Genomic DNA, 11381 nt, shown 5'->3' on the forward strand with positions numbered 1-11381 from the left:
CACCTCGGGGCGGAGAGAAAGGATGTGTCACCACGCCCTGCCTCATGACGATAGTGGACCCTCAACTGGGCCCCTCCTAGAGTAAACGATGATGGGGGGGGGGGAGGGCATGACCCCTGGACAAACATTTGATAGACAAAAAAAACATAAAATTATTGAAAAAAAATTGCAGCTCTCTAGAGTACTTTACTTAATGAACTTATTTTATCAATATAAAACACACACATCTGTTTATTTTTATGTCTGAACACTTGTGCCACTATTGCCCCTCAGGGAACTTGGCAGTTGTAGGTTAGTATCTTTGCCTGGCTATCGTTAGAGGGCAGCTTTACTGGCCAACTGACTTCACACCAAACTGTAACTTTCACATAATGGTGATGCCTTACTCATCTCAGCCACTCCATTTCATAAGCGCACATGAGTAGCTCTCTGTGAACTGATCTAATAGCCTCTCTGTTTTCTTTTAACCCCAATTGCCTACCATGCAGTCGCACTGTAAATACTTCTGAAACAGCGTTGGTGCGCACGTTGCACTTCCTCTTCGCTGAACCGGACAAACAGGCTTGGGTAGCAGTGGTGTGTTTTGTGTTGTCATGTTAACATGAATGGCAGGAAGACAGCCTGAAAATGTATGCCAATCTATTATGTTTTCTCAATGTTTTTTTTGTTTTTTTTTTCAGTATACAGTTTACATAATGAAAAATATATTTAAGAAAAGGGTGAATAATTAAATGAAAGTGAAGACATTGTTTAGTTTTTTTTTTGTTTAGTTTTTTTCGTCTGAGCATTTGCATCTTTTTCTATTGAGCACTGAGCTATTCTTAGGGCCAGCAGGCAGCATCCAGTCTGCCCCATTTTTCCTTTTCGTATCACTCCCAGGGATGATGATGAAGTTACAAAGCTGGCGAATGAGAAATAGGAGAGCAAGATGCATTAATCACCACGGAAACAGCTGATTGAGGATGACTTAAAAAGACAGACCCATTAGTCTGTGTGCCTGCATTGGTGCTAATCTGATTGTGAAACTGTTAGGCTAAAACAACATAGTCCATTGACCACCATCAGTGACTTTCATAGTAATGCTATAAAGCTCTTTCTGATCTGTAAAAAGATGGCAACTTCATGGTTATCATGCTGTACAAGATTAGCAAAATAAGAGTACTGCACACAGCTCAATTAATGTTAAGAGTACTGTGGAGAAAAACTGAATTACAGACTATGAGCGGAGTTCATGGATGGCAGTAAAAGTGTGACTGATGAAGGGATGAACAATAGGGATGCTAGTCTGTGATGGAGAGTACTGACCGAGCATGAATAAGGGGGCAGTGTGTCTTAGAAGCCAGCCAACAGTGCCATAGTGGTCAGGAGGCCTGCTGCTTTAATGGTCCATAAATCTGTGTGGACTGGCTGGTCTGATGCTGCCCCTCTGAGACCCTCTCATGCGGAAAATGAATCACACCATTTTTACGGATCGCAAGTGTGGAAGCTCTCGCCCTCCCTTGCCCTGCTTCCAGCAAGCTGATAAGAGTGCTCCATTTTAGCAGGCCTGCAGCTCATAAAAATCTCTATTAAAGACTACCTGTGTTTGTGCACTGTTCTTTATTCAGTCCGTCCTCCTGCCTTTGTTGTTCTTTCTTTGTTCTCTCTTTACACTTTTGCTTTCTGGAGTGTGAACAGAGGCACTTTGGCACACAGTCAGTAATAGGGTGTAAACCTCCAGGGTTAATCACAGTCCAGCCGAAGCCCATTTCAATGTATTCTTCAGTCAAAAGTACTTCTAAATTTAAGCCAAAGGGACAGGCGTAGCATGAAGAATAATTTTTTGCATGCCACAATGATTGATTTAAGAAAATACTAATGAATAACTCCCAATTGTGGCATGCGTTTGTACTCACTTCCCTTTTCTCTGTTATTTCAAGAAACTATTTACATTTTTTTTCATCTCATAAGTCATTGGTCAAAGTCAAATTTATTTACATGGTACATACAAGTGCTACACATTTAAAATAATCAAATGAGATACAAGCAAAGGAAATCATTACAAATTTTTTTTTAAAAAAGAAGAATAAAATGACAAACTAAAAAATATAATTAGAGTAGCTAAATAAAGACCATTAAAATAGTATTAAAATAGTAGTCAAGATGAGATAAACATATTGATAACTCTCTCTCTCTCTCGAGGTCTCTAAAACCAAGGAATGGCTTCACTTTTGCAAGTTGCTGGAGAAAAAATTATTTTTTACAGTATCGACCTTCTCATCAACAGTTAGGTTACTGTCAAACTTCACTTCCAATTTCTTCACAAAGGTTTTTTTTCTTTTCTTTTTATTAACATAAATTATCTAAGGTTAAAATTGTAGGAGTATCACGGATCAAACATAATGACTTCTGTTTTCTGTTCATTTAAATGAGGAAAATTTGAAGGCATTATGACAGACTGACTTTTGGTGCAAGGACAGCTGCAGGCCTTATGGAGTATATCTATACCAGTTTGCTCATCTAGGGGCCTAAGGTTTTGCCTATCTATGTTAAACTGTTCATCTTATATCAGATTGACTATAAAAAGGAATTATTAAGTCTTGCTCTGAACTTTGACTGGGCCATTCCAAAACCTGAACATGGTTTGATTTAAATACCATAATAACTCTGGTTGTTTTTGTTAGTTGTTCTGTTGGAAGTTGAAACTCCACTCCAGACTCAAATGTTTCACACTCTCTAGTGGGGTTTCTTTCCTGTTTTTAGCTTAATTGATCTTCTGACCCATTTAATCATGACCAGCTTCTCTATTTTAAGTGAAGAAAAGTATCTGTATAGTGTCATTGCCACATCTCATCATGGGGACAGGGTTTTACGTGAAAACCAATGAGTTCAATTTCTTTGGAATGCACTCATATTTATACAAACAGTAAATTACACAAAAAAGGACGTCACGTTGCCTCTGTGACCTAAAGAACTGGTATTGTGAAACATACTTCCACTTTCTTGTGATTTAACAAAATACAAGTAGCAATTCATTAGGGTTGGTTTCAGTTTATTTTTCTACTTCAAGACTCTCTAGAGTGCACTATTAAAAGAATTTCAGCAAACCAACAGACAATCTGATCCCTGACCTAATTAGGTTGACCCCCATTTGAATTGTGAAGTGGAAAAGATTCTCAAGAGAATTAGGGCGAACACTGAAGAAGGCCAGTATGCACAGGTGTGCATGTAGAAAAATGTAATTTGCATGTGTGCATTATTGCATGGATGCTTGGTGGCATGTCATTTTCCTAGATATACGCGTATTCTCAGGGTGGTAGCTGGCTGAGCAGGTAGTATTTGCATTCTCCCCACAACATGATGTACAACTGACTGTGAAGTTTCGGAGGCTGCCCAAGGACAGGAAACACTCCAGAGGTGTGCAAACCACACATAATTGCTTTGGAGAGCAAGCCTCTCTTGTGAAGGGAGACAGCTTAAAGCAAGAACCTCATACTGCTCATTTTTATCTTTAAGTGTCCCCTGTTAAATCCCACATTAAATACGTGGAGGCTAATTACAAGTTTTTAGTCTGAGACAGTAAATGTGAGTTGAACACACCCTCTGACTGCAAGCAGAGCATTCAGGTGTGGTCAGCTTGTTTCCAATGTAGCGCCTTGGCCTTTTGTTTCTTAGGTTTGTTTTCTCTAGAGGGTCTCTGAGCCACTGCCTGCAGTTATTCACAACTGAAGAGTATGTTTGCCTACAGAAGCCTTTGTTTGACTATCCTTTCTGCCAGCCTCGTCTCATGAATTGTGTCAGCAGTGTGCTGATTGTCTGTTATCTGGCAGCAGATAAGTGCCTACTTTAACACACAAGCAATAAAATCTAACAGGTAAGACTGAGAAATGATCTCTTCTTACAGTTAAACAAATGTGCCATAATTCTCTATTGATTCTCACTTGTGTAGATAAGGCTAGGTAAACTCTAGTATTAGCAGAACTAAACATGTGTGCAGCTCTGGTGGAATTAACATGTAAACAATGGGGAAAATTTTAAATAGCTCATTTTAAAAAATATTTAAAGAAGTGGTTATGTTAGCTTTAAATTGCTAAAACTATAAATCTGTAATTCTCCTTTTGCTCTGCTGCCCCGGAATAAAATTAACCCATCTATTTTTATAACCGAGCAAATTCTCATAAACAGCAAGACTAAGAAACATACCAGATAAAGTTGTGGTGACATGTAAGGGTTAAGTTATCAAAAATGTGCCTTGCTTTGAACATCTCACAGAGGAATCATCAGTTCATCATCAGAGAACAGAAAGAAGAAGTAAAGAAAAAGTTGTTTGTTCAGATAAGACCAAAACATTTTGGGCTGTTATGCAAAATTCTTTGTGTGGTGGAAAACCACAAAACACAATGCTGTCAGCGTAGAACTGAACAGAGTAGAGTAGCCAAAACGTGTATTCAAGTAAAAGCAGGACTACTTCAATGTGTCTTTACTCAAGTAAAAGGACATGTAGTAAGCCAAGAAATTACTTAACAGAAAGTAAAAAAGTATATCGTAAAGGAAATTTAAATTAATACAAAGACATAATATAAATGCAAAATAACAATTTTCAATAGAAGAAACAGTTTTGCAATCCTTCCAAAGTAAAACAAAAGAAATGATATATTATGTTAATATATTATGTTAATATATTATGCTAGATCAGTGATAATATATACATGGTTTGCTGTATTTCACTCCAATTGATACAACAGGCTCAGCAGATGGAAGGAAAAAACATTAAAATGATGAAGCACAAACAGGAGGTCTCATTTTTACCATAAACTGTCAATGTGAGTCACATGCAATTTTGGTTAAAACATGTTTGTTCTTCATTCAATAATAGTATTATTGAATACTATTCAGTAATACTACTGAACAGTTACTTGGTGACTGTTCAGTAGTCACCAAGTAATGAGCAGTTACTTGGTGAGAGTAGCCAGAAATGTAACTCATGTAAGAGTAACAATACTTCATAACAATGTTACTCAAGTAAAACTAGAAAGTATGGTGCAGCAAAACATATAAAAATGTATTGTTTCAAGAAATTACTCAAGTAAAATATATGCTGGAAGAAAGCCTTGACACTCGAAACAGGTTCTCATTCCAGCTGAATAACAAATTCAGCATAAAACCAGACCTCCAATGGAATGGTTTCAATAAAAGCATATCAGTATATTAGAATGGACCAGTCAAAGTACAGACAACAATTGCAGTGGAATTTAAGATCTAAATGTAATTAGAATCTGTAGCCAGAAACTGATGGCCAATGATGCTCACTAGTCACTCTAATGTTTTTGGTCTATTTTGCCATAAAAAAAGGGATGCATAAAAAATGATCTCAGGATGTGCAAAACCTGAAAAGACAGATTAAGCAAAAAGTGAAGAATAAAAAAATGTTTATCCTTTTCTCTCCAGTCATACACTAGCTTATGCTTGTCTGTCACATAAAATCCTCATTAAAATACGTTCTGAAGTTTGTGGTTTTAATGTGACAAAATGTAAAAAAAAAAAAAGGTTCAAGGGAAAACAAAACCTTTTTGACACACTCAAGTCTAATATATACAATATTTAGCATATTATGGTGGAAACTTCTGGTTTTCTTAAATAGCTACTATGCATAAGACAAAAATGGCAATAAGTTGTTAAAGATTTGATTCAGTAGATGAAAAAGAAATATTAGATTAGAATGTTATAAGTGTTTGAATGTTTGCTAACTAATATCCATACAAAAGCCAGTGAGAATAAAATAATGCAGTCCTAAAATAAGAATTGTTTGATTAATCAACTCATGTCTTTGTGCAATCATTGACTTGTTGTTAGTTTTAATCTTGTATGCAGTGACAGCACTTTCCTAAAAGTAACAAGTAGGTGCAAAAAGAGTTTTTTCCTCCTCTCAGTATATAGTGGGTTTAAATGTCACCAAGCACACATCCAGGGAACTTTGCTTCTTTTTTTACTTCACTGCTCGAATGCTGTATTTCTGCACTTTAACAACATTAAAACTGTAGGACTTCACTATAAAGATCTTCAAACTGACCTGTTATACAATAAACAACATGCGGGGGCAATTGGATTAACCCATTGATCCCCGGGTGCTCTACTGCTGAGCTAAATTTTGTTATTCAGCCCTAATGACTGCTCCTCCAGGCAAATGAACACTTGCAGTCAATTAGCTGTGAAGCAGGAAGAGGCTGAAGGAAAGACGACTGACAAGTCCCACCAACAATTTAAAATGTGGATCTGACGTATGCAGAAACGTTCGTCAGAGGGCTCGACTGTAAACAATAAAACAACACCGAAAGCTTTGTCCTTTGACACTTGCTTATCTTTTCACAGCATCAGCTGGGCCCCGCCTTGCCTTGGTCACAAGCACACTTTATCTTGTGGGACAATAGCCGTCTTGTGCCCTGTAGTGTCGTCTGGCACAACCAGCTCCACAGTGGGCAGTGACACATTAGAGGGATCGCTTGCGTTCTTCGGGGAGAGTGAATGAGTGGGTGTTGTGTTTTCTCATGTATTTACACTGCAATAAGCTTTCTCCCTAAAGCCTGGCAGTACAAATTTCACACAGATCAACAATCACATCATGTTAGGAATAATACGAACTAATGAGCACAGAGCAGATGCACACAATATACAAAAACATCTTGAAGCTCTGCAGGACTTTTGGGGGAAATATTCTGTTAACTGAGAAGAAAATAGAGAAATATTTAGGAAAGTGTTTGTGTGGGTCCCCACTGCAACTGCCTAAAACTAACTAAGCATTTAGGAAAAGAAAGGATCATAGTAATAGTCAAGCATGGTGGCGTCAGTGTGATGGTCTGGGGGGCGCTCTGCTGCGTCAGGACTTAAAGGGCAAACATGAATTCTGCTCTGCCTTATAGAAAATGTCCTAGCATTAGTGTGTGACCTTTAGCTCCATTTCTCTTGGATCATAAAGCTGGACAATGGTCCAAAGCACGATCAGCAAGATCATCTCTGAATGGGTGAAAAGTGAAGGTTAGGCTGGCCTACTCAAAGTCTGGATTAAACCGGATTGAAAAACTAAATGGCTGCAAAACAAAATGCAATGAAACGCATAAATGCAAAATCAGAAAATCAATATCATTAACCACTTAAACTTGTGCAGTGATAAACTTAAACACAAACTGGTGGGAAATTATGAAAAGTATTTGAAAGATATTGTTTTGTTTTGGTTTAACTCTCTCCTAGTTTTGGTGTCTTAATACTTGTCTATGCAGTTCAGTTCATTTTTCTGCTATGAATAATAAAAACAAAAGTCCATATATCTACTGTTTTATTCAGATTAAAATGGATTGAATAGAACATATTGTAACTCCTTGTATCTTCTCTGCGATTAATAAGACTTAACCTTTGATAATGTAGGTATGTCTGATAAAAACATTGAGATCCAGTGCTTTGAATGTGCAGACACAAGTACAGAACTCCCACGGCTGTCTCTCTACATTGTGCATGAAAAGTGAGTGTGACCTGATGCCTGAGGGACAGTATACGCTGGCTGAGTCTGAGGGGAGCCTCATCGAGAGGCAAAGCTGCGAGCGGGCGCACGGCTGTAGCGGGGAGAAAGTGGTGCAGTGCCTCTCCGTGCCTGGATGAACACTGTTTAATGAAGCGTGGCAGATGAGAGAGGAAAGGAGTGTGTCTGCAGGGTAGGCATGGCCCTCTTGTTCCTATGCAACCAGGGCGGCTGGTGAGGTGATGCAGGAACGCCTCTTTCCTGCTTATTTCTCATGCTGCCAACATGCTGTCTCTCCCTGGTTGTGGACAGTTGTCCTTTTTCTGCCTCCCTTTTACATGCATCTTTCCCCATATCATGTGATGGAGTGGAATTAAACATCTTCCAGATATTCTTCATCTCAAAGTTACATCAGTAATAGTAAATTAAATTATAAGTCATGACTTTTAATGTTATTTTTGTTTTTAGCCTATTATAAAAACTTTTATTTTATTTGTGTTTATATTCACATGTACTTAAATATGTGCATTAGAAATCATTCACTGCGCTATATTTGCCAGTATCTCTTACTTATTATATTAAATTGATGTAAATACACAAATGTGATAAAAAGGGAGGCTTGAATCTGCAGTATGAACTAACATCTCAATCTTCCAGAAATAAATTTGTTTTCTTAACCAATCAGTTGGTTGCTCTTGCTGTTTCAACCAGAAGTTTAAGCAAAAGCAGAAGTGTTTTTTTCAGAGATAGTTCCTTGACCTCTAAATAAGGAGGAAGAAGCTCCTCTGAGACCATAGTCTGTCCTATTTCTGTGCACACTTTGTTTACATAATAATACAAAACACAAAATGAAATGAGCTACAATGAAGAAGACAATGGTATAGTCCAAATAATCAGCAATGACTTGAAAAACCTAACTTCAGATCACCTCTTTCTCTCCTATAGTCACGAAACAAAAAAGTTATTGTGATTTAACCTAAGCTAAAAATGACTTGACCACACTGAGATAAGAAATCATAGAGAGCAATGTTCTGATATTTCCGAGAGATAAAATGACCAAAGCTTTATAAAAGCTTGAAAAAGGGTTAATTTGTTCAGTTTAAGTAACTTATGTTACTTCCAAAAACCAGATAATGCTGCCAGGTGTAAACATCTGCTTTTATCCAGATGTTCGGCCCTGCAGGTGATGAGTGAGTCCTGGCTCCATGAGGGCAACCCTGTTACCCTTCTGAAATTGAGGTTTAGCTATGACCGTGTTCCAGCTTCACTTCAATCCAATATGCACGGAGAACAAAACAAATCTGACAGGGTGAGAACCCGAGCTGTGCTGTAACCTGTGAGTTGCTGGTTCAAATCCCTGTTCCCTCCATCTCAGTCATTGGGTTCTTTTCTGCTCTTCCTGCTGGTGATGGCCGTAGGCCGTTGATTGTAAGACAGCCTTGCTACTGGCAGTCTGCCCCAATGCTGCTGTGGCCACCATCAGCATGTGAATGAGTGAATAACTGAATTGTGCTTTGGAGTCCTATGAATAGATAAAGCATGACACAAGTCTATAATGTTTCTGAATTGCCATGACTATACAATTAATTTCATGTTTTTATTGTCTTTGTGTCTACTTTGTTTTCAACTGGACCTTTAGGAAATGGTAACTGCTGATGCTATGTACCATCTACCACAAATTTTAATGTGTAAATAATCAGCCTCAGAGTCTGTTTAGGCTCCAGTTTCTATTCCACCCTCTTATGTGTCAGGTTGTATCTTTGAAAATGTGTTTTGGTTGTTTGATTTCTTTTCAGTTTTGCACCTCTTCCATTAAAATCAAACTGTCTGATGTTTTGTAATTACCTTGATGAAGGCCGCATGCTGAAACAAGTCGGTCTATTAATACTTTTGGTTTCTCAATGCTGCTCTCGGAGTCCTCACCGTAGGACTGTGACTCACGCTTATTTGCCTCACGCTTATTTGCCTTGGGAAATCCTATTGAAAGGAAAAGCCCTGGGTAACAAAGCCCCTGGGTCACAGAGCTACTCAAACCCCTGCGCCACCTCAAGGGGCAGTTCTTCAGAGGGGCAGAGGTCAATCTCTACGCCAAACAGAGAGATTTAAGTATCTCGGTGTCCTGTTCAAGACTGAGAGAGTGGTAGATGGGTGGACGGATTTGGGCGCCATTCTTTCTGTGGTTGTGAAGATAGCTAAGGCAAAATTTGAAGCTCTGACTGGTTTATTTCTGTTCCAACCCTAACCTGTTGTCATGAAACATGACTCACAACAATGGTTGAAAATCCCAGATGAAAGAAACTGAAATTAGCTTGCAGCATAGTTTGACTTAACTCGACTTCTTCATATATGGGACCTCGAAGCAGAGTGAATTAAGGTGGATCATGTGTTTGACTGAGATGCCTCTTTGACAACTACCTTTAGAGGTTTTTGATCTTCTTGGGATTGACCTAGAACCTACTGGAAATACTATCCATCCCTGCTGGTGTTGGAAAGCCTTAATAACTCAGAGAAGGATCTAGAGAGTATCACAGGGATGTCTGTGTCCCCCAACCCTCACCCTCCATGACCCGATCTTGGATAAACAGAAGAGAATAGATGCATACATTAGACCCCATTCAGACTTTTAAAAAACCTTTTATTATACTGGAATGTCCGATCTGAGGAAGCTCACAATAAAATCTTTGATGTCAAATCTAGTCCAGTTTTTCTTGTAACATGGCTGCCAAAATCAAGATGTGAAATGCAGTGACAAAATAAATAATACTGATTTAATTTTTTCATAATCACTCTTGGATTGGACCACTATCTTGTAGAAGGCAACGTCTTTGTCAAAGAGTTTGGTAAACACCAGAGTTGGCGCTGAGACTCCCCCAAAACACATCAGTAGCCATAAGCAGTTCTGTTACAACCCTACTTTTGCCAATGCTATGTGAAATTACATGTTACATCAATACAAAAAAAACAAAAAAAAACAATGAACAATAAAAGCAGGGCAGAAAAGGAGTCTGCAATCACACTTTGTGAAAGATTTCTCCCAAGCAAGTGTGCTACACCACTACAACCTCTTTAAAAAATTACCATCTATTGTGCAGCCACACATTTCCTGTGGGCAACAAGTGCAGATCTATTCTTAGCTGATGGCCACGACTTCATCACTTTCCACTCCTGCCTTTCATAGGTTGGACGGGATTAGGTGTGATGCAGCCCTGCCAGGACTCGCTGTGTTGGTGCAGCTTGCGTCCAGCTGTAGGACGGTGGGGCCCATTGACCATCTGTCTCCAACCAACAGATTCAAGTCTCAGTCCTCAGAACAGGAGCATAAAGGGGGCGGGAGCGAACTGAGGTTGGATGGGGGGGAATCAGCTTTGTGTTGCCATAAAGCTGTCTCTCCTCTCTCCTAGCAACGGACTCCCATTTTCTTGGTTTTCGGGCATCCTGGTCCTGTTGGTTTGGTGCGCATGGCCCCCTTACTGACTCTCTCTTTCTCTCTCTCTGTCCTATTTATGGTAATGAGCCATCTGCCCTCTCTGAAACAGCCGCCCAAATGAAGGAGAAGCTAGGAGGGGGTAGGGGCTGCTGGTTGTGGGGTGTCTCTGACAGACAGGAGTCTGAGACAAAGACGCTTATCCTGTTGTGTCTGCCTCTGCACCAGTAGATGCCTTTAGATAGTAATGGGCTCAGTGATGACCAGAAACAGGAACAACGTTTCAAACCCAGCTGCATTGCGAAGAAAGAATGCACTTTATCAAAGGGGAGTTGTTTAAAAAAAGAAATTAAATATAGACCTTGTTTGCTTGTGCACCTGACAGATGGAGGAAGCAACACAGAGAGAGTGCTACCACCTGCAGGTTACAGCCTTAAATTGTTCTACACCTTGAACATTTGAGATAGC

The sequence above is a fragment of the Poecilia reticulata genome, linkage group LG15 (genome assembly GCF_000633615.1).
Source record: "Poecilia reticulata strain Guanapo linkage group LG15, Guppy_female_1.0+MT, whole genome shotgun sequence".
NCBI classification, from domain to species: Eukaryota; Metazoa; Chordata; class Actinopteri; order Cyprinodontiformes; family Poeciliidae; genus Poecilia; species Poecilia reticulata.